The sequence below is a fragment of the Protopterus annectens genome, chromosome 1.part0 (genome assembly GCF_019279795.1).
Source record: "Protopterus annectens isolate FY-2018-M chromosome 1.part0, PAN1.0, whole genome shotgun sequence".
NCBI classification, from domain to species: Eukaryota; Metazoa; Chordata; order Ceratodontiformes; family Protopteridae; genus Protopterus; species Protopterus annectens.
The window spans coordinates 990989335-991013783 of record NC_056725.1 but is presented as its reverse complement, the minus strand read 5'-3'; positions in this window follow the sequence as shown (position 1 = coordinate 991013783).

Genomic DNA, 24449 nt, shown 5'->3' with positions numbered 1-24449 from the left:
TTTCAGTGAGGCAGCAGCCAGGAAAAGATCGGAGAGCAGACAGATAAAAAAATATATATATAAAAACTCGCAACAAGCCGCCACACCAAGAGATAACACATTCTTCCAAGCTTCCCACCTCTCACTCAGCAGATGTATAAACAAATTATTCTTTGCTAAAGTATCTGAAATCACAGTTTTATCCACCCTTTCCCCTGGATCCAGGGTAAAACACCAAATGTCTTTTCCTAATACACAAGCATCAGTAAACCTCGATCACAAGCCGCAAGCCACAGCTTCCCAGAGATGAAAATGACAATGTACAACAGCTGCCAGACACAGCTGCATCCACACACACCATGTCAGGCTTAATCAAACAGCACCTGAAGCTATGATACCTGCCATAATTGATAGTAACTATGTTTAGACAGAATAATAATGACATTTGTACTAGCTGCCGGACACAGATGCATCCACGCACACCATATCAGGCTTGATCAAACAGCACTTGTAGCTGTGATACCTGCCACAACTGATATTAACTATATTCAGACAGAATAATGATGACATTTGTACAAAGAGCTTGCTACTATTATTTAACCAGGATATACATGACATTTCTAAATCATACTTTAACTGAAGAAGGCATTAGTCTCCATGACAGCATTTTTATTTCAAAACACTCTACTCTTACTGTTATTATATATTATGTTAATTTGTTATATTTGAGTCTGAACTCTGATGAATGGTACCTTGTTGAATTAGTTAATTAATTACTTAAATTATTATAAGTAAAACCAATGAAAAATGAACAAGATAAGTATTCATTGCGTTCAAGTAGGGAAATATAAACTTCTATGTTTGTATTATATGTTGCTTTGTTTGGCTTATATATAATGTCAGTAGTAACCCATCTTGACCTACCTTTGTTTGTGAAGAATTATTGGACTCTTTGCACATTCTGAATAAATCATTACTATTTCTCAGTTGTTTAAGAAACCATCCTTTTTTAAATAAAAACAGATGACAAGAAATGCACCATAAGAGTTGATACTTTGAGAGATGTAGTTGTAAGATTTATTTTTTGGGGCAGCTATCTTTGAATCAGTTTTTTGTTACTTCTTTCTAGCATCAGTCCAAAGATTTTTTTAAATTCTTTTAAGAGTAGGGGCCATCCATCCCATTTCTTCTGGGATAGACACTATGTTGTTGTTTTTGATGAATATAGTGGCTTCTTCTAAGTCATTAAATGTTCTCATCTCATTGACAAAATGTAATTTTATCTTGGCTGGAAAGGCCAGCTGTGCTTTAATGTTGTTTTGTTTCAACAGATTTATTATTGGCCAGACTTTGTTCCTTTGTGCTAGTATTCTGGAAGAATAATCATGGTCAAACATTATCAGGCTTTGATTGTATTTTAAGGGTGATTTTCTCCAAGCAGATTTTAATATTAGTTCTTTGTCAAGAAATTAAAGAAATTTTATAATTATGGATCTAGGTGGAGTATTTGTTGAATTAGAAGCAGGTTTCCCCAGTGCTCTCTGCACCCTTTCAATTCCAAATGAAAGTCCCTCTTTCATGTCTAAAATTTCAGGAATCCAGGTTGTTAAGAATGAAATAATGTCTTCTTCAGTGTCTTTAGTCAGACCAAAGATCCTTATGTTGTTTCTCCTTTCCCTGTTTTCTAAGTCATCTATTTTGTTAAGCAGCCATGTATTCTTTTAAGCAGAAATAATTTTTGAAATTCTTCCTCTTTTTTTTTTAAAACAGCTTTATTGAAAACATTATTTTAATGTTAAATATTTGGAAAAAATTGAACAAGTATATAGCAACACATTAGTTAATATGGCAAACATCTGCATCTCATACTATACTGTATGCAATAAGTTAGTTTCATACAGAATATGTTATGTTTTGTTCATTATTTGTTAACCATCTGTCTGTACTAGAATTATTTCCATATCTGTTTTCTATGCTTTGGAGAAGAATATTAAATTCTGCATAGGTCTCATGTAAAGATTTTATAATATTTTAATGCTGTATATGTTTGTTATACCAAGCAGAAGAAGCTTCACTTAAATATAGTAGGACTATGAATACATGTGTAAAACCAAAAGGTTTTAAATGTATCAAAGTGATCTGTTTATAAACACTCGCAAATGCTGTAACATAACAGTCATATTATGCAGGTTACTTAGCTGCAGTTCTTTCATTTGACCTGTAGATGGCATTAGAGACTGTCTTCACAAGCTATTATCCAGCTTTGCAAAGTTTCTCAGTACAGAGTTTGCTCTGCAAATCTCTTCATGGAAACGACACTTTTTTCTGCTTTCAGTTGTAGCAGCCACAGTGAGATCGCATACCAGGGTTGTTTAGCAGTTCAGATGCACAAGATTCAGGAGGGAAAACATTTGTAGCTTTTCATTTAAGAAAGCTGTTGATTACCCCATGGCAAGACCAGGAAACACAAAAATGAACAGAAAAAAGGCAAAAGGGGGGGAGAGAGCTGATATATAACATATCAAAATCAATAAACTCCATCTCCCAAACCCAGCAAACCACTAGACCACCATGGACACATCAATCCATACCAAACCCTGCATTTCGTCACAACCAACAGCAAAAAAACAAATCAAAGCCCCTCCACAGTACAATAATCAGGGAAACCCACCACAGCTATCAAACAGAAGTCATTCACATAATGTTACACCCACATAGTCACATTTTTAAAATAAATACCTGATGACTTAGTCAAAACATATCAGCTCACCGAAAGAGACAAAACAAGAACATTTCTCATGTCTATCACCACAAGCAGCACCACATTCCAGCAGCAGAGCAATAGATGGGAAACATAATCACTAAAGCAACATTATGGCAACAATATCAATGAAGAATCTCTCTTCACAGAGAGACAGGGAAACAAAACAGCAAACAATAAAAAATAAAGAAAACAGTTTCTACTGCATCAAAGACCCTCATTTCCTCATCTTTAAGATTCCGTATCTACCTTAGTTCCCAAGATACCATAAAATTCAGTCCCCAAACATACGGAGCATTTATAATAACAGAAACTACTAGTATTAAAAAATAATAAATAGATAAATAAATAGCTTTTACTTGCTATAATAATTGAGCCACATTAAATAAAATAAACTAGACTCAATAATAACAAACTATAAAAATACCATTAAAACAACTATGTACCATAAAAAGAAATTTAAACAATAAAGACTCACCTGTTGAACCATTTCCATTTTCCCAACTTCTAGGTTAATTATTAAGACTTAGGTAAATGAAAGCCATTGTAAAATAGTTTAATTAATCATTTATTCTTGAGGTTCTTTTTATGTTCACAGATCTTCCAGCAACTATCAGCATTTCTTTTAAGGCTGGCATTCGCCCAGTCCATATCCTGTATTTTATCAAGTAGTTTTCTTGTTTTGACAAAAGTAATGGCAGAATCTATGTCATCAAATATTTGTGGACCAACTTGGAGAAATATTTTTAATCTGGCAGGAAATAATAGGAGTGTTTTTATTTGGGTTTTCTTTAGTTCTTTTAGCATCGGCAAAAAAAGCTTTCTTTTGGCAATTACTGAAGATGAGTAATCATTATTAATGTGTATGATATGTTCTTTATATTTAATAGGAGATTTAGCCCATGCAGTCTTTAACAGTATCTCTTTGCCATGAGATTATAGAAACTTCACTATAACAGATTTAGTAGAATTGGGTTTACCTTATTTTGCAGAAGCCAAGTACCTATGGGCTCCCTCTATCCCATATGAGAGAGCTTCAGGAAGCTGCAGTACCTTGGTGAGGCAAGAAGTTAAGAATTTTTCCATATTACCTTCTTCAACATTATCAGGCAAACCAAAAATTCTAATATTATTTTGTATTGATCTATTCTCTAGATCATCAATTTTTGTTGTAAAAGAGTATTTTGTTTTAAGAGAAAGTCTATGTTATGCTCATCTTCTTGAATTCTAGTGTCCATATCATTCAGTGAAGTCTCTATTCCAGTAATCTGTCTCTTTTGTTGCTTAAGATCTTCATGTAATATTTCCATTTGCTGGGAACATTTTTCTTTGAAGTTGTCCAGATTTGCATCCATTCTATACATTTCTGTTGTAGTTTTTTGAATATTCGATAATAATGACTGAAGTTCCTTCTTAATAGTTGTTTCTTGAAGTGTAGATTTGGAGTAGCTCATTCTGTAGTCTGAAGTCAAAATATTTTCTCTAGTACTTTTTGACAGGGAAAAATAAAAAAGTTGCAAAAAAGTTTATATACCATCCTAAAGGAAGATTAGTAGATTCCAAATATGCAAGAAAAAAAAAACAAAATTAGGTAGATAAATTAAAAAAAAATCCTGTCACAAATATTCTGTAAAGGCAGAGCAGAGAGAAAGTGTTGTTACTCAGTGTTCATCTTGGCTACGTCCCCAAATTCTTCCTCTTTGAGAATCCCTTCAATGTCATTTAGAGAAGTCTCTATATTTGTTATTTTTGTATGGTGTTGCTGTAATAGTTCCTTAAGAGTATCAGTCTGTTTTTGAGAATTTAATTTGAGGTTTTCTAAGTCATTTTTAAAGCCATTCATCTTCAAAGATAGTTCCTGTAAGGTAGATGTCATCAATTGCAATTACTTTTTTTCAAAGCAGCAGCTGGATGAGAATTCCTTGAGTTGTTCGTATTCAATGATTCAATATATCTCCAAGTTACTTGACAGGAAAGTTTTTGTATATCTCCATCAAAATTGATATTTATGTAGTTTAGTAGTTTATTTATAGACTTCTGATGTTTTAAACTTGAAAATAATAACATTTCCTATATTATTATACTAGTTTATGGAGCTCTCAAAATTCACTGCTCTCAGTTGGCCATCTAGGCTCCACACCCCTATTTTACTCTTTTTAGAGTGCATTGTCTAACTAGCAAATATATTATCTTTGCATTTAGCTTGAGACCTTTTCCAGTACACCAATGTTTCTATATTACAGTCCTTGCTTGAGAATTATACATCTGGAATATCAGCTTGAATGTTTGCAAAATGAATAAATGAATACCAAACAGGAGATGTCCCAGCACTGATCACTATGGTACCCCATTAATTCCAATTTTATATCAGAGAAGGTGCTGGCAACTTTCACAAACTGAGATCCGATTGATAGTCAATTTAAAATCCATTAGATAATGTGGGTGGTTACATTAAATCTGTCTAATTTTGCAATAATACCAGAATCAGGGATAATTTCATAGACCTTTTGTAGGTCAAGATAAGCAGTGTACATGGAGTGCATGCTGTCAACAGTCACTGTAATCTTTTCATAGATGCTTACTAAGTTCAGGAAGTAGGACCTGCCCTGCACAAAACTAGCTGATTAGCATCTACATCAGTTAAGTTGCCTATGCCTGCATAAATGAGTTCTGATATGATATGTTCCATGGCATTGCACATAAAGCTGGTAAAACTGATGGGCTTATAAATTACCTGGGTCTGTAGAAGGGTCACCCTAACTTAGGGTAGTCATAACGGCTGTTCTTCAGGTATTAATTTCAAATCTGGAGGATAGTCTGAGTTTGAACAGTCTATGTAGAGACACAGATAGTTCATACTTCCCACTGATAAGAAAGCAACCTAGTATGTTTTCTGGACTCATGGAAGTATTACCTTTAGAATTAGACAATGATTCAAACAATTGATCAAATATAATTTTGGGGGGAAATTAATTGTATGGGATACTGTGGGAATTAATGTATGTAAGTGGGAAAATGTTAGCACCATATTTGTATGTATTGACTACATTGCTGTTGCCTGTTTATATTCAGCTACTATGTTTAACTACACTCAAATGAGGTCAGGGCATTGTTGAATATAGTGGCTGAATGTAAGTAGGCAAAAGAAAACAGAGTGGTAACAAATATAAAACATGTGAAACCACCTTAAAAGTAAGTAGAGTAGCTAGGGTGGGGTGAAGGGGCCTCTGCCCCTGGTGCAAAATATTAGGGAGCATGATTGGCCGATCCCAATCACTATTTAATATATAATGGCTTTTAAAAGCTGTTATGGAAATTGCAGTCAAACCTGAGCACTGTAGCTTTCCTTGTGTGGTCTAAACTGTAGCAACTAGCAAAATTTGTAGCAAGCAGTTTGCTACAGTTTAAAACAAAAAATATTTATTTATTTTAATTAAAACTTGAGCACTGTAGCACTCTATTCAGGGTGTAAATTTTAGCAACTGCATGCTACATCTGTAGCAAGCAGTTTTCTACAGTTTAAAACAAAAAAAAAAGATGTATTTATTTTAATTAAAACTTGACCACTGTAACACTTATAATGTTGTGCAGTGGTCATCAAGGAGGCTGTGGTTTACCAGAATCTTAAGCATAAATTAGATATTTAATACAGATGTTCAAGAGACCAAAGAGTGCTGGAAGGTATAAAAATATGGCTGAACCAATTAGTGATCTTTAGTTAACAAACATATCAATAAAAAATGATAGTTACGCACTTTTTTTCCCACCAAAATAGGGCCTTCATCAGAACTGTCATTTAACTGAACAACTTTGCTTTTAAAATGTGTCTCAATTAGTGCTCACCAATCAAAATGTTGTAATAATAAAACAACTTTTCTTAAAGGCAACCTTAGGTGTGAAGAACACACAAATGGGTCAACTGAATCTTACTATTGAAGAAAGGAATTTATTACATGATATAAGAAGGGATAAATCCCTCATCATAATGAAGCCAGATAAAGGGAAGGTATTATTATCTTTGATACTATTGAATATTAGGGTTGTCACATATCCATTTTTTTCCAAACTATACGGAATTGTTCCCTTGTAGTCTGGAAAACACTGTACAAGCTCTGGTATTCTTTTTCAAAAAGAAAACAGACTATCAGAGTTTGTTAAATTGACTGATTTACTATGCTTTTTTACAGAAAAGCATAGTAAATCAGCTGAAAGCAGGCATCAGGAATGGAGAAAGAGGGTGTTCCCTGTCTATTGATGTCATTATGACATTACAAAATGGGTGGAACATGGATGGACAGGAGGTGGGAAAGAGGTGGGATTACAGGTGATGTGAGGGGTGTGGACTTAGTCCGGTTGTAGCCACGAAAGGTGGCAACCCTATTGACTATGTTGGAGTCAAGCCTCAGATTTTGCATGATGACATAAAGCCAATATTAATTTTAGGAGAATACATTTAGGACTGGAAGACTGTTTAATGCAGGGATTGATCAATAAAGACACATACAATTGCTTTGTATACCCCATTTCTGCATATTCATTCTATTTTTGGAATCCATAAGATTCACAAAAATTGTGAAAATCCGCCATTCCATAATGGCATGTTACACTTTATCTTCTAGGAGTAGCACTTATTTTGCTTTAAACCATTTTAATTCAATTTTAATGATGCCCAGATTGGAAAGTCCTCATTTATATGCATCACATAGAACCATGACCATTTCATTGAACTGTATTGAGGAACTACAAATTACATTATCAGAAAGGTTACAAATACACTTTCCTTCAAATAATCTACAGAATCTAATACAGTATCATTGGCACATTTGTTCTGTCCTCCACATATTTGTGTATGTCTTCCTCATCAAGGTGTTTCCCATTCTCAATCAGTGTAGTAAATGTGACACTTGCATCATTTCTCAAGGTCCTAGAAGTGTCACTGGCAATACTTATCCTCACCTGCCAGACTGAGGTAAATTTCTTTGCAATGAAGAAAGACATAAAAAGGTCATATTAGTTCCAGTGGACTTTCTCCAATCACAAAATAAGCTAAGCTGTTGAAGGCATGCTTCATTCTTCATCAAAGCTTGTCATCCTCTCCAAAGTGCTTATTATGCCCAGATGTTTTGACTTGGTACAATAGATCTAGAATGCCTGACACATTCATTGTGTATTCTCAGGACTCTGTACAAATTTATTGTGATCTTCATATTTATCTTCCCATTCCTTTGCTAGATTTTCAAATCATTAAGCTAAATATAAATTGGATAATAACAATTTTATAAAGTACCTGAAGAAATTTGATGCAATTCCTTTACTGGAAATATGTTACATCGATGATGAAAATATGAGTACTCAAAATTATGTCAAAAACTCTCAAGAAGAAAGAAAACAAATATCGGAAAGTATGTTGTGAGGTTTTAGAAAGTGGATTATTCAGAACATAGATATTTTGGAAAGTATAAAACATTAGTAGGAGATTTAGCAGTAAATCTGATTACCTAGAATATAGTAATTGTAGGACACATGAATACAATGACAGGGTCATACCTAAAGCGTTTAGATTAGCTACAAAGAAAAGCAAACTTTCTTACAAGGAAAATGAAGCTTGACTAGACTTTTTGATAATAATATGGAAATTCAACTTAAGTATACTTAATGGAATAATAGGGAAAAAGAGTTTGACCTATATATATCATCTTAATGGAAAAATCTCTGTTGTCAGTTATTATATGACAGAGAAATCTGTAGACATTCTTAATCTGCTTAAAATAAGCATCAGAACAAACACTGATCTTTACATGACTGAAATATATTTAAAGGATAAGAGAGAAAAAAAGATACTGCTAAATCAGTGAAAAGAAAGAACAGAAGGGAGTGCCATCCAGGATGACTCACAGACAAGAAGTTAAGACAGGAACGTATTGCAACAACAGTTAATGCATGTAGTGCATTAATGGACAACTGTAAAATAGAGCAGGAAACTGTAAGCATCCAAAACTATGGTACCCAAACAAAGTGCCAAGACATTTTGTCAAATAAATTAGATGGAAAGGGGGATATATTACAGCAAGGAATTATAAACTACAAGCAGCAAAGTACACAGAAGAACAGCAGGAAGAAATATATGTGAGGAGAAGAAAGAAGAATATACACCTTTGTTGGTGCAAGTGCACATTATTCAAGAAGAATGGCTGAGGAGAAGGTAGTAAGGACAGAGTACACATGAGATGGAGGGTAAAGGAAGATAGCAGGGCAGACAAATAATGTACATTCACACCATACACAAGCTTTCAGCCTGGGAATAGGCAGGCACAAGCAACACAGTGCAAACTCAGAGTGATCCTACATTGTGGTATCATAATTCAGAGACAATCATACTAAATCATTTCATTAGCATAATTGCTGTACTACAAGGCCCATTTTATTGTGATGAATAACCTCACCATATTTCTACAGACAGCATTAGGTCACATTAGAATATAGTGACTATTAGAGCACATTGCCTAATAGGCAGACTGATATCAGACAGGACTAGTTGCAATGGAGCTCAAGACTGCAGTTAGCACACAAAGGATCTTGTCAGCAATAAGCCTAGTAACATAGCAGAGGAGTGTCTGAGTTAATACTGTACTATGAGTGGGTCTCAACCTCAGAAAAACAGTGGACAGGGAAGAACATGAACATTTTATTTCTTAAAAAGATTATCATCCACAGTCAATATACTTGTTCTAAAAATTTTAAATTTACTACATTGGGTTTAAGTGTCTGATAAAGTATTTGTGATATTAGGAGATGAAAGAACTTGACTTGTATTTATTTTAATAAAAAGGTGAAGTCTTCAGTCTCAGCTTATTCAAGTTGCAATTTTTTTCTAACATTTTACAAAGTTTACTAGATGTGTTAAATATTTATGAAGAATAAATTTATTGCATCAAAACATGTATGTAGCTGTTTTAAATATACCAGAAATCTAGATAACAGTTCAGTAATACAACTGATTTAAAGAATCAGATAAAAAGGAATGACTTTGCTTATATATCTAAGACACGAAAAACTATGGTAGACATTTTAGGTAGATACAGGTAAAAAAGACTAAATTATCTGCCAAAGCTTTTTAAGCAGCATTTTTTTTCCTGAGAATAAAACATACTAAGAAAGTTTCATAATGAAATTGTTTATTCTGAATAGCAGGTGCCCAATATATTATGTCAATATAATATTCAAATCCAACAATAAAAGTAATTTGGATAAAATTAGAAATATAGAGGTGCCTTTAATCAATATAAAATATAAATATGAAATTTATAGTAACAACGTTTGGAAAAAGAATCATCGGGTTGGATAAAGCTCTTCCATGTGTATTTCAAAAGAAAGAAAAGAAGAATTCAGTCAAATGTTATCTGAAGGTTAACATTAACCAGAAATCAGAACCACTCTTTTTTAAACATTTTGGACAAGAATGTAAAAAAAAAGGTATACTAAAGAAAATGAGTTATGTGAGATTTTCTTCACTACTGAATATACACTAACTGTGAAATAACTTTCATTTGTATTATAGTATACAATACTGAGAAAAAGCATGCCAAAAAGGCGTGTTAAATGCTTATATAAATGGGAGCATTGAAAACAAACTAATGGCATTTTGTTTACAACAATGATAATGGTGTTTGTGACATAAAAGTTTGAGTATCTAGTGATTCCTAACTGATTTTAATAAATGAAGCAATATATTAAAGGAGCAATGACGAATTTCTGATAAAAAGCCTTGCAGTTTACTCTTTTCGTAATTTTGTCATCCAGTTTTGTAATTGACTAAAAAAAGCTACTTTTTATCATGAAGCTGTACAGCCACTCATCATAGGTATTCTTTCACTTCAAATTTATCAGACTGCACTGCTGTCTTTCTTTATGCTCAAAAGAGTTAAAACAAAAAAATATCCCCTGAGGAAAAATAAACTATGTTGGTGTACTTTTCAGAGTCCCTTTTAGAATGCAAAATGGGAAAGAAACCATTCTAAGATAAGCTCTGCAATCTGGAATCACTTTCCAAATGGCTTGCACAACCTGGAAACAATAAACTGATTCAAAATCAATTCACAATAATGCCCTAGCATTCAGAAAGATTTATCTTTGCGTGCAATAACTGGCAAGCAATGGTTGGTCACTTAGTGAGTAATCAGGGACATTCCAGGCAAACACTTCATTAGTGGATTATTACAAGGTTTCTGAATTGAACACTGTACTGTCAGTCCTCACTACACTAGCATTCTTCCTACCAGACCATTCACCATGGTAGCATAAGCAGCCACCCACATGCACACACATTCAATATGGTTTGGCTTGACATGCATGTACAAATAAACACACATGCATACACATCCAAGCATCAGTTAACAAGCTCCATAAACCCAGACACACTCACAAAAATACTCACTCACACACCTGCACCCGCAATCCAACTCACACAAATACACAACCACCATCGGCATCCCTTACCTGCTTACCTCTTATGCTGTAACTTCCATTAACACACACATAGCTGCATAGTTGCATGCCCACACACGCACATACACACGCACAAACACACACACGCACACACACACACACACACACACACACACACACACACACACACACACACATACATTCATGGCACTTATAGATGCGTGAATACATGCTTACATGCATGGGCGTGTTCACACATACACATGTGCAAGTGCACACAAAGGGATCCTCTTTACTTATCTGTACTACAAGTCCTCTGTTTTTTCCTCCTAGAGGTTAGTCTTGAGCTGCAGCCATGTCCAGGGAAGACCAGCATTAGTCATTCTGCCGAAAGCTGCATTAGCATGTCACTTCCACAGGGTTGAGGCTACTGCATCATGGTAAGCCCTTCTGTATCCCAGGGAATATATTTTTCAAGAAACGTGTTGCATGTTTTCAATAGACCTGGTTATATGAATAACTGCATAACATATGCTGTGAAATTCACCTTAAAATGTGTCTGCTTCATGTACCAAAGTCTTGTCTTTTCAAAGATCACAGTCTCACAGCCAAAAATTCAAATGTCTTAACGCTCACATGGGCTGCTATTCACGCTGAAACAAATATTCATTCATGTACTGGTCAAATAATTGAGGGAGCTGTGGGAAGGGAGGGAAGGAAGTGATTTTATTTTATAAGGTTGTTATGTCTCATTTGGGAGAGGATTTTAGGTATAAGGAGCTAGTTGGGAATAAAAATGTAGGGAATGGGAGGAGAGTTTACCATTAAGGTCCAGTTGTGGACCTTAGATTTAGATGAGCAGTGTGAAAATTTAGGATTAAGGAGCAATCAAAGAATCTAGGTTACATGAGCAGGAAGTGAATTTTAGGGTTAGGGCTCAGGGAAAGCTATGCACTTTTATTAGGGTGAGGTGGTGGGAGTCCTAGGTAATTAGGTAGGATTTTTCTAATGAGATTTTGGACACTTGCTGTTAAGAACAGCAGTAAGCGAGTATATTCTGAGCTCGTAAAACTTGAGGAACTGTAGTAAACCATCTTAACACCATTTTTCTTTGGATGCATTCAATGTAGATTTTCTGTTTAAATTCTCAGTGCTCTTAATGATCTGCATTTCTTCGCATAAATTCCATAATATGAACAGACAAACCTGGCAATATTTCTATCTATATATTTTTAAATAGTGGCAATAGTTAACATACTTTATCCCATTGCAGCTTGTTGACAAGATTTGTCTATACTGTATCAGTCTTTTCTATAATGTATACCGAGATGTTCTTTTCTGATATGTTTTCCTTTAGTTGCATATTCATGTACATTCTGAATTATATATCATGCTTTATATTATTGTCTTTTTGTTCATATGAGCTTGGATTGTGGCTGAAAAGGGTAAATATGACCATTCCACTGCCATGATTAATCAATTGCAAATAAATAAATGCATAAATATTGTACCCAACCTTTACATTAGCAGTTACAGAAGTGACTACCTCTGACTGAATTTACGAAACATCTGCTAACAAGAAGGCTTGGACAACTAGTAAAATGATCATGCTTGTGAAGTATGAAGATAACAATCTTTTATTAGAGTTGCATGTCTGTGACAATGAGCAGTCACTTTTTATAAGATAAAAATGAATCAAGGAGAGGGGCATGGCTTGGATGGCAGGCTGAAAGCAGCACAAACTTTCTGCTCTGCAGTAATACAATTCTTCTGACATGAATTATTCACAAAAAAAATAATAATAACTTCAAAGTGGTTAATCTACAACTTAGAAATCTCAAGCTCTTTACTGGTGTATTTTCCAACCTATAATTTTTATATTTTCCTGTCAAACTTAAAAGAAGAAGTAAGAGAGAACTACAACTGAAGAAAGATGAGTCTTGTCAAATCTACTCAACAGGAGCACTCTATGAAAAAGAACAGTCATCCCACTCCATTAACAGACCCTGTTAACTATCACCTCATTAGCCTGATAAGTCTGGTATGCAAAGCTATGGAGCTCATCATCATGGACTTGCTTAACAAAGATACAGGCAATCTCCAAACTCTTGACCCCACACAGTTTTGCTTTGGCAAGGGGAGATCCTGGCTGTTGAACTTGTATGACTTCTTCAAGGCAGTCACCAAGGCTGTGGATGAGGGTAAGGCAGTGCATACATCCTACCTTGATCTAGCCAAGGCCTTTGATACCATTCCCCACTCGGGTATCATTGATAAACTCACCATACTAGGCATTAATCCTTACATCACTAGATGGGTTGCATATTGGCTCACAGACAGGACCCACAGAGTGAAAGTTGCGGATTCCAAGTCAGACTGTCGACCAGTCACCAGTGGAGTCCCACTGGGCTCAATCTTGGGCCCTCTCCTGTTTGGCATCTACTTTTCAGAAGTCCAGGCCAACACAGAAGGACTTTGGCTGACCAAGTTCACTGATGACTGCAAGCTAGGAGTCATTGTCAACTCCCCAAGTGATGCAGACATCCTACAAAAGGGCCTCTCTGAGACCAATGACTGGTGTTGGAACCATGGACTGAAGCTTAATGCCAAAAAATGCATTATCATCCCCTTTGGAAAAAACTCAGTTCCCACAAATTACCACATTGATGGGAGCCCACTGAACACTAAAGGGGCCATAAGAGATCTGGGCACCCAGGTCGACAGCCACCTTACCTTCGACCACCACATTGCCACTGTGCTCAGAAAGTCCTTCTGCATGGCACATCTTATACCCAGAGGTTTCACATCAAGGAAGAAAGAGGTCATCATCCCTCTCTACTCATCCCTCATTAGACCAATCATTGACTGTAACGCCCCATTTGGCATGTACCTGACCAGACACCTACAACAGCTGGAGAGGCCACAAAAGTACCTCACAAAAAGGATCCTAGGCCTTAAACACATGTCCCACATGGACAGACTCATGAAATTTCAGCTGTTCCCAGTCTTTTATCATCTACTTAGAGGTGATTTCTGCTTTACTTACAAAGCCTATGTCTGACCCAAACCTAATTGAAATGCTACACGTAAAGAAATCCCAATCCCCCCGTGCCACAAGGTCCAGAGATCACAACCTCATTACTACAATAAACAGAACATGCTGGAAGGACAGGTTCATCTCCCAAAGACTGCCCATACTCTGGAATAAGCTTCCCTTTCATGTCAAGTAGAGCACCTCACTGGCCCTCTTCAAGAGAAATTTTGACGAGTGGACGGGTAACAGAAAGTTCACTCCAGGGATAATTCAAGTTGCCCTATTGGATAGGGGCACTGTGAACTAACATCAGGTGGCACAGTGCCTGGGCAATTTTTTGGGGCTAGGCTTGTAAAGTCTCCAGGGCCATTAGCCTAGCACACATCTATGAACCTATGAACTATTTTCAATTCTTACAAACATTCAGGATCTAATGTCAAAAATGGACAAATTAGACCTTAAAGTAGACAAAATTAAAGAAGATTCAACTAAACAGATTGAATTATTAAGTGATATTCTAAAACAACAGAAAATCCAAATAAGAGCACTAGATGAGTCAGTCTCAAACATTTACTATAGATTAACAGAGGGAGAAAAAACATTGAACTCCTTCTACAGAAAAATAATAGACTTATTAACAAAGTTGATGACTTGTAAAACTGGTCCAGAAGGAATAATATCAGAATTAATGGCATACCAGAAGGAATGGAAGGAGACAATATAGTAAACATTTTAACTACATGGCGTTCCAATACTTTAAATCTACCAGAAGCTCTTTTTTTGGCATCGAAAGAGCCCACAGATCCCTATCTACAGTTTCTCCCAACAGCAAAAACATCTACCCAAGATCCATCATTGTGAAATTTATATCCAGCCAAGACAAGGATCTTATCCTAAAATCTGCTTGGCCTCTTTCTCCCTTGAAAATAAATGACCAGGTAATTAGCTTTGATAATGATTACTCCTCTGTTGTCATTTCAAAAAGAAAGACTTTTATTCCTCTTATCAAATCACTAAAGCAAGCTGGTATTAATGCACAGTTGATATACCCTGCCAAAATAAGACTCTCCCCGGGATTCATGAAGCTCGGCGCAAGGCCAGCATTAGGCTTGCACTGACCATGTGGCATGAAGATGGCGCAGTAGTGCCAAATACATATTAATGAAGGCACGCTGCCGCCATGGCCACATGCATAGGAAATGAGTGCAAGTGCATAGGGCGTGTCGAAGTGCTGCACGGAGGCATGGAAATGTCAGCTGTCGACGTGCAACCTAAAATGCTTGCATATAACAATTTGCAAGCAATAATAATCACATCTGTCAGTGTCCGCGGATACTGAAACGTATGCAAAGCATGCAAGACAGTTCCTGCGAACACAAAATGAAGAAGAAAACACAAATGCACGGTAGGGAATAACAGGTCCCTATCCCTCGAACAAATGACATTGAAAACGGTGTGCCTGTAGTCCAAAGCAGTGTAGATAGTTATACCAAGTGGAAGTGAAATGCATCATGTTAGCGCGCCACCAATAGGTACGTCCAGCCCAATGGTCAGGATCACCAGCTGACCCACATTGTGAGGGAGAGTACACAGCTGGGCAGATGTGTCCATAACAAATCCACGATAAATGTAAATGTCTAGCAACCGTATGACAGAATTATATCCCACAACACATGTAATAGTCACATACAATAGGTATGTCCGTATTTAACATACCATATGTGACAGGAAACAGAATAAGCATGAAAACGAAACAGAAGGAGCATATAAACTGCTACAACAATAAGGCAACATGTAGGCTTAAAGGAACAGTATTATCCATAGCATTGACTGTGGGTACGTGTTGTCCAGTGCAATCGGATATGTTTCCGGAATATATCTCATCCTGGACATAGGAAAAGGTGGCATCCTACCAATGATCAGAACAGTCAGCCAAAATCCGCACATATGCGGTCCAAGCCGTACTTGTCTGGATGTGTCACAGTTGAACGGGTATTACCCGGGTGTACCAACCATGTCATGAAAGTTAAGTATGGGCATGTACCTATGTGCGTGATGTATAGCATGTGGAAGGTGAAACATGCCAGGGTAGTCCACACAGCCATACAGGTACCTGACATATGTAGTGTATGCAATGTGTTACCTTGACCGTGTCATGGGCCATCATTGAAAGCACTGATTGATGGAGTGTCAGGAATATGCGTGTGGGGGGATGGATAATGGTATAATCCTCAAAGGCGAGACTGTGTCGTATGCAGAATAGGTGAACTGGAGGTGTATGAGGGAGCAGTGGGTGAATCAGAAAGAAATACAAAGAACATGTATACACATCTGCAATACAATCTGACAGGCCATACTGTAGAACACAATCCCACAAACATATGAATATTAAAATGCGCGATACAAATGTACAGAAATGTCACCGGCACATACCCACAGATTGGTCCTGATGGAACTGGCCAAATCAAATGCAACACACCTGGATGCATAATGGAATACTCAGCACCCCCTCCAAAGCACACAACCCGTCCCCTTACCTGAACGTCCACCAAATCCAGCCATACTTGGCCTACTAGCTTGGCGCAGCCACATCTACACATAGTGACCACTACTCATATGTAGTAGGCAGTGTCATCCTAGGCAGCTTCAGGATTGCAAACTATGTATCCCTTGCATGTAAAACCCCCAGCACATTTTTGTAATGCCAAAACAATGGTCGGTATTGGCCTTGTTAAATATTTGGATATCCCTCATGGGAGAAGTAAACTGTGTAAACATTAGAATGGGTATCAAGACACAATGTCCAGTCCTGTAGACATCTGGACACAAGTTGGAATGTGCAGTAGTGGTGCACAAGACTGTCCAGCCCTAGATGGTCATGCAGAACCTACTACCAAGGATCAAACACCTACCCGTGACGCACGTGTCCCGAAATGAATAACCGAGAGAATATATTGCACACATTCGCATAGTGGCACATGGAAATAGGGTGATGAAGGCACTGACGTAAACAGGATACCCCCTGATCCACTGTGTGAGGGACAGTCACTGTGTGGGTAGGTGTGTCCTGACCAACAATGATACAATGCCAAATGTCCTGTGATTGTAGGAAATAACTATGTACCATACTGCATGTAACAGTTGCCTAAAGCGGTAATGTCAGGAAAGAAAATACGTAATTCATACAAGAAACAGACTAACAACTAAAGTGCTAAAGGTATAGGCTCACAGCTAGGAAAGTAATGAATGTTCTAAACCTGCACTGACCGTGGGTATGTGTTGGCCTAAACAATCTGGTGTCCCCAGAATATATCCCAACCTGTACATATGACAATGTGTCAACCTTGAATGAAGCAAACAAGCACAAACTAAGAAACTAAAACGGATCCCAAGCAGTAGAAGGTTTAAATTGATGATGAACAGCAGCCACAGGACAAAGAGAATTTATTGTGTCAACCTTACCAATGGTCAGAGCATTCGCACAATAACTGGCCAGCCTCTTAATCACTCACAAAGCCAGTGACCTTTGGAGGAAAGGTGTTGAATGAGAATGACTAATTACAAAAATGAAGAGTAATAGACGCATTTAACTGCAGAAAATTAGTAGTAATACGAATCTGTCAACACGTTCCAAGTTAATAGTACTAATATGGTAGAAGTGTCCGTGATTGTCCCTGATTTGTCATAGCCTTGTCCCTGTCACTGTAGAAACTAGTCCTCGAGTATCACAGAGGTCCGTACACATATGTACACCAACCGTCACATTTGTTGACAGGACTGTTGCATACCTGTAATGAATTTATAACTGATGTCCAGAATAATATTCATTGTATCTATAAATTAATGAAATAGTCAAATGTGAAGGGAAACATGTGGAAACCCCCCCACCCTGTATTATGTATTGGAAACATTCCCCGTCCTATATTATGTAGCGCCGACCTAATAATGTGGTCAGAGGTGCCCAAACACCTGCGTCTGTAAACACAGGTAGAATGTTAAAATCTGGACTAACTCTGTCCATGTGCTACATTTGCTATTTGAACAGCACCAGGGCAGTTCTAGTCACCAGTTGGACAAGCCTAAACCCGGACCAGCACATGAACACCCTGACAATCAAACACACGTATGTGCGAGGACTATAAGCGTAGGAGTTCTGAATATCCTTGGAGTGAGTAGACATGCAGCACAGGTCCAGAGAAGTAGGAAACAGGGAATGTCAGAAGTGTAGTGCTGCAGTTTTCCCAGCAGGAGAATGGATGCCTGCTGTGTAAGGGAAGTGGTGAGGCATATGTCAGAGTAGCTATGAACCATGGGTATACATATAAATGAGGCAGAACAACAATAGTGTAGTGGTTAGAGCATCCGCCTAATGTAAAGGCATTCCCGGTTCAAGTACGACTATAGCACATATTAATTTATTGTGTAATGAATGCCTCTGTGCTGTAAAGCCAACATTTATACATGTAAAGGTGACCGCATGTATCGCATGGGGCCGTTAACTGGAGTCCATCAATCAAAGTGGTACTTTCATAAGGAATAAGGCACATGTAATCTCAAAGAAGTGGCAGTAAACATATGTAACTCAGAATAAGTAGATGCAAGTGTGCCTGCGTGGGTGTACGCAGCTTGTAGCATAGCAAATGTATGTTGTCTTGTACAGCTGTAACTTTTATATATATATATATATATATATATATATATATATATATATATATATATATATATAGATAGATAGGTAGATAGATAGATGTGTGTATAGATAAATATCCACAGACATAACAGAAATATGCAATTATATATATATATATATATATCTAACATATATATATATATCTATATATATATATATATATATATATATATATATATATATATATATATATATATGTAATGAACGCCGAAAGACGAAAGCAGACATAAGGGTTGTGAAGGGAATCTAGAGCAAGTAAGGTATTATAAAGTGCTCGCAACGTATGTCAGATAAACCTGCACAAGTGTGAGTAGAGCACCGCTATTCACACCAGAGGCAGGGTTATACCAGTGGCCATAACATTGTTGAAGTGCTACATCAACATTAAATACAGACGGAATGTAGTACATGTTGTGACCACCTACACTTGTAACCCACAAATCATTTATAATCCATAACACCAGGAAAAGCACGTATGTGCAAATATGAATGGATGGTGACCCTGTGAATACACGAGGCGGTGCAAAATGTGTGTAGGGCCCCAACGCTCTGGAGAGGGCAATGTGTAAAGGTGTGTCATGGCTGGGATATCAGGTGTATAATGGCTGTTATGCGTGGAAACTCAACACGGGTGTGCTGGAGAAACTATGGATATGCGATTATAGACACAGGAGTGCTAGGGTATGTTGCGCCGGTTGCAATGGAGCGGCCCGTGGAGGTCAGCTAGTACATAGGTGCGATTCCCAGATAGAGCATCGTCTGCGTGGTGACATGCGTGAATGGGTGTATTGTTGTCAGACGTTGTGCGTCAGGGCTGGCAGCCAGGCACGTAAAACCTATACGCCACCCATGAGCGGAATGGAGTTCTGCTGTAACAACCCCAAACCGGGAAAAGCAGAAAGACAACTACATGCAGACATCAATATGTTGACGTACAATCTCAGTAACACAAACACTCATTCTATTAACATTAATAATATGAATGTGCACAGAAACAAACACAGTAGCAGGAATAACAGGCTGCGCATACGAGTAAGAGGTCGAATGACACTGTATCACATCACACTTATCAGTGGCACCCCTGACATGAAAAACGTGCGACATCTGTCTGCTGTATAACGTGCAGTATACTGATCACAAGTTCACCGGAGTGAAGTGTCGGTGTCATAACGACTAAGGCAATAGTATGCTGTTGAAGCAGAGATAAAACCCAATACACATGTGTAAGTGTCTATGTCCGGGAAATGTATAGGTTAACGGACACACAGATATATATATATATATATATATATATATATATATAGATAGATAGATAAAAACATATATAAATATCTATCTGTATATATATATATATATATATATATATATATATATATATATATGTATATATATATATATATATATATATATATATATATATATATATATATATGTATATATATATCTATATATATACATTTATTTATATATACATTTATTTATATACACATATACATTTATACAGATATATATATATATATATATATATATATATATATATATATATATATATATATATACACACACACAAACAACAGGTATTGATATATACACATACACAAAAAACAAATATATATGTCATTGTAGATATGCACATGTACATAACTAGGTTACTTTACAGCAATTAGGGGTAACATATATACAGCCCGGGCATATGTGACTGGGAGGTCCAATAAATAAACGTTGTACCCCCCACACCACCCAGCTAGGCCGGTCAGACATACAGACAGGCAATAAAGATTAATACACTGCTGCTGTCCAAAACACCGGCAGGAAAGTAGCAGTGGGAGAGATCTGCAAGGTCTACACTTTAAACATGGATAACGGTGTCCCCTGCGGGACCCCAAAAATTCAGTGTATGTGTCAACCTGTTGTCATCGATGCGAGCAGGATATAGGTGTACATGGAACAGTAGGTTGTGCAAGTGTGATAATAAATGGGTTGACAAAATGTAACATGTGTCCCGAAACGGGGAGAGTGGTCAATGTGTAGGGGTGTGCTCATACCCCAGCTGCACTCACAGTAAGTATTTGTCATGAGTGCTGTAGAGGGGTGCCAGGTAGGTGGACCATGGGTATGCAATAATGGGCTTAAGTGTGCAGGTGCTGCTTGGCAGAGATGTAGTAGGCCCACCCAATGGAAGTCATTAATATTCCTATGTGGGCATAGCAGACGCCTATACGTCCCAAACCTGAAGAGCACATCCATCGGATAGTCTGTAAACCATCGGGGGAATACACAGAGACCAAATCAGTGCCGTGTACCCAATTAGCATGGACATTCATAGTTATGAATCAGAATGTAACAAAGTCCAACTAAACACTTCCAGAACTAGTGATATTAGGTGGACAGGTGGCGGAATACAGGTAATGACAGATGACAACATGTATGAGTCATAAACAGCATGTACCTCGACAAACATGAATGAATACATATGCTCTGTGACTGTCAATGTGTCTGTTTAATAGAACCAATCATCTAAATGTGTCCCACAGGGTGTTATGCAGTGTTCCTGATACAGTGTTCATTCTCCCCCATTGGTATGTGAGGTCTGCTAGTGACAGAAAGTGCATAATTTGCTGACCACCTTAGGTAGATGATAGCATAATAGATGAGGTTCCACACCCGTACACCTTTGAGGGACACACCCATCTGCGCAGTTGTGTCCTGTAAAATGAATTTTATGGCACATGGCCTGTGAGTACGGGAAAGGAGGCCATATATTGTGTGTAGTGGTGTCAAAAATTAATTTGTTGTATCAGAAACAGCTAAATGTAATAGGAAACAGTATTAGCAATTATAATGCTACAAGAATAACCTTAACGTATGCAAACCATGGAAGTAGTCAGTTTACTACTGGCTGTGGGTATGTGTTGCCTTGACACATGTGATAGCTCTACATATAGGATCTATAGGGCCACCACCATTCTGAATGGCCAAAGTGGGACCTGCTCTAAATGTCAGACGTACCAGGGCAAATCATACCTACAGCCATGCATAGTACAGCAATATACATATATCAAAGCGTAGTCTAGCAGCTGTAAAGTTGCTTATGCTACTACATATAACATATCGACGTGTCAGGTATACAAGACCTGTAACAAGCAACCACTACAGACACGTAGAATATGAGAATGTCCCCTAATCAGGACAGTTGCAATGGCTAGAGTATCGTCACATGACATATGCCTAATGAGGGACTGTCCCATGCAAAGTGGGAAAGGTGTTATTCCTACAGTCTCCCGTCGTGCAATCTGAAAGGTGGAAAACATACAGTAGGTATGCGGTAGCATGACTCGCCGGACAGCTGCATTAACAAAATCATATTCACATGTCAACATTGCAGAGTATCAGTTCCCATGTATCAGGCAGATGGGAGCAGATCGTATGAGGAACACGCATATAATATGATTACATCACTGGACAGGCTGCCTAGTCCGTACAGTTGAACGCCTGCCGTCGCCAAATGGTTAGACATACCCGATACTGTAGTCATGTAATCCGATGTAATACGCATCACAAGGGATCGCACACACCCAGCGTGAGTGACAAATGTAAGCAGAAATGTTGGTGAGAGAGCGGCTGTAAGCGTATTTGTCTACCAGTATGCCAGTAGTGTACTGTCAAAGAAATGTGGCGTCTAAACAGGTAAAAGGTGCTGTAACCAGAGGTCAGAAGTGCTTAACACTGTGCAAACCCACACACAACAGCTCCCACCTGCTGGAATGTGCCTTACCCAGTCCATATCCAAAGGCATCGGTCTGTCGGCAAACAAAGAACCGCCCTATTCACGTGTTGGTAGCAGTACCCTGCGCACATAGCTCATGTGAATTAACAATAGACCATGGCATATGTACAGACAATAGACCACACCATACAGTGCAGTCATACAACAGTATAGCAATGTACTGGCAGATATGTCTGGACCACAGGTGTATGCATGCCTGGCCATCCTGTGTTTCAGTGTGTGAGCATGCCCAGTATGACTGTTACGCATGTTGTCGACCGACATTACCGTCATACCGTCATGTGTGTGAGCATGCCAAGTATGGACAACTGTATCGCATGTGTCATATTTCCAGATAGTCAGTACTGTGTTGCCAACCCCTCCATTCTACACAGACAGGTGTCATGCTGTGTCTGCAGGGTAGCTAATGGTCATGTGGCATTGACAGTTGCTACATGTCTACATAACGTGGGGGGGACATCCAACCACATCCACAGTCCTACACAGCACCATGGGTGGCACACATGACACTCACATGTGTAGGTTGGATGGGGGGCACAGCTGACAGTTGTACACATCTGCCGCTACTGTACTGGTATGCCAGGTACTCCATGTCAGTGTGTGGGCCTACCTAAATTGCTGGTTGGACGGATACCAGTGTACGTCAGATCATAACGTTAAATACCAGCACAGTGGTGTTGGACGTCCTTGCTTTCACAACCTACATCAAACTGCCTGGCCAGCTGTATTCCGTGTGTGTCTTTGGGGGTTGGGGTCATTCATTGGGCATATCCATAGGCCATTGTATATCATTGTCTGTATTGGTCCACATCTGTCCAGCTGCATGGAACGTGTGTGGGCTCTATGGACACACATGATGTTCAGCCCATAATCTGCAGTGGGTTAGGACACCCTGTGTACTACTGGCTACCATTGTGACCCCCGTAAGTGCTACAGATGTCATGGTGCCACTATGGACGTGTACCATAGCAATGGGTAAATACACATTCTAATACAACTGCCAAATTTTTAGGTCGATAGAAGTACCCTGGGGGTGTTCTGGACCTGGGGACGGTGCTGGAGGGTTGCCTATGTCGGATGCACACAGTGCACCTTCTATACATGGCTGAGCACAGGTAGTGTCATGTTTGGCATCCATTGTACTGTGTGCGGGTCAGAGAGGGGAAATCCATGGGTACCTACTGTGTCAGTGCATATGCCTTGTGTTGCCTCTTTGCCAAGGGCAGGTCATACTGTGCACAGCCTTTCGCCGACTGGGCCCTGCTCAGGTAGTTCCTTCGCCAAGTCACACTGTGCCTGTACAGGCCTCGGCAGTGGTGTTGTGCCATGTGGCCCTGCCCCATGCTGTTCTTGCTGCAACTGTTACTGCAGGATCAGATTGTGTAGCATAGCAAATACCATAACAATTTGTGTGCATGTAGCTAGTGAATACTGCAGGGCTCCACCAGATGTGTCCGGATACCAGAACCATGAACTGAGCATTGCAAACACATGCTCAATTATATGTCTTGCCTGTGCATCCGCCTCATTATGGTGTGAGTGTTCAGGTGTGTGTGCATTGCTGATGGGCATCATCAGCCACGACATCAGTGGTTACCCAGCATCCCCCACTAGGACACTGTCCACATTGGCAAAGGTGTGGTACAGCTGTGTCAGAAGCCATATATCAGAATCATCATAGTTTCCAGGGAAGACAGCACACACATTCAATCTAATGCCCTGGTCATTGCATATGGCCTAGCTGTTGGAAGGT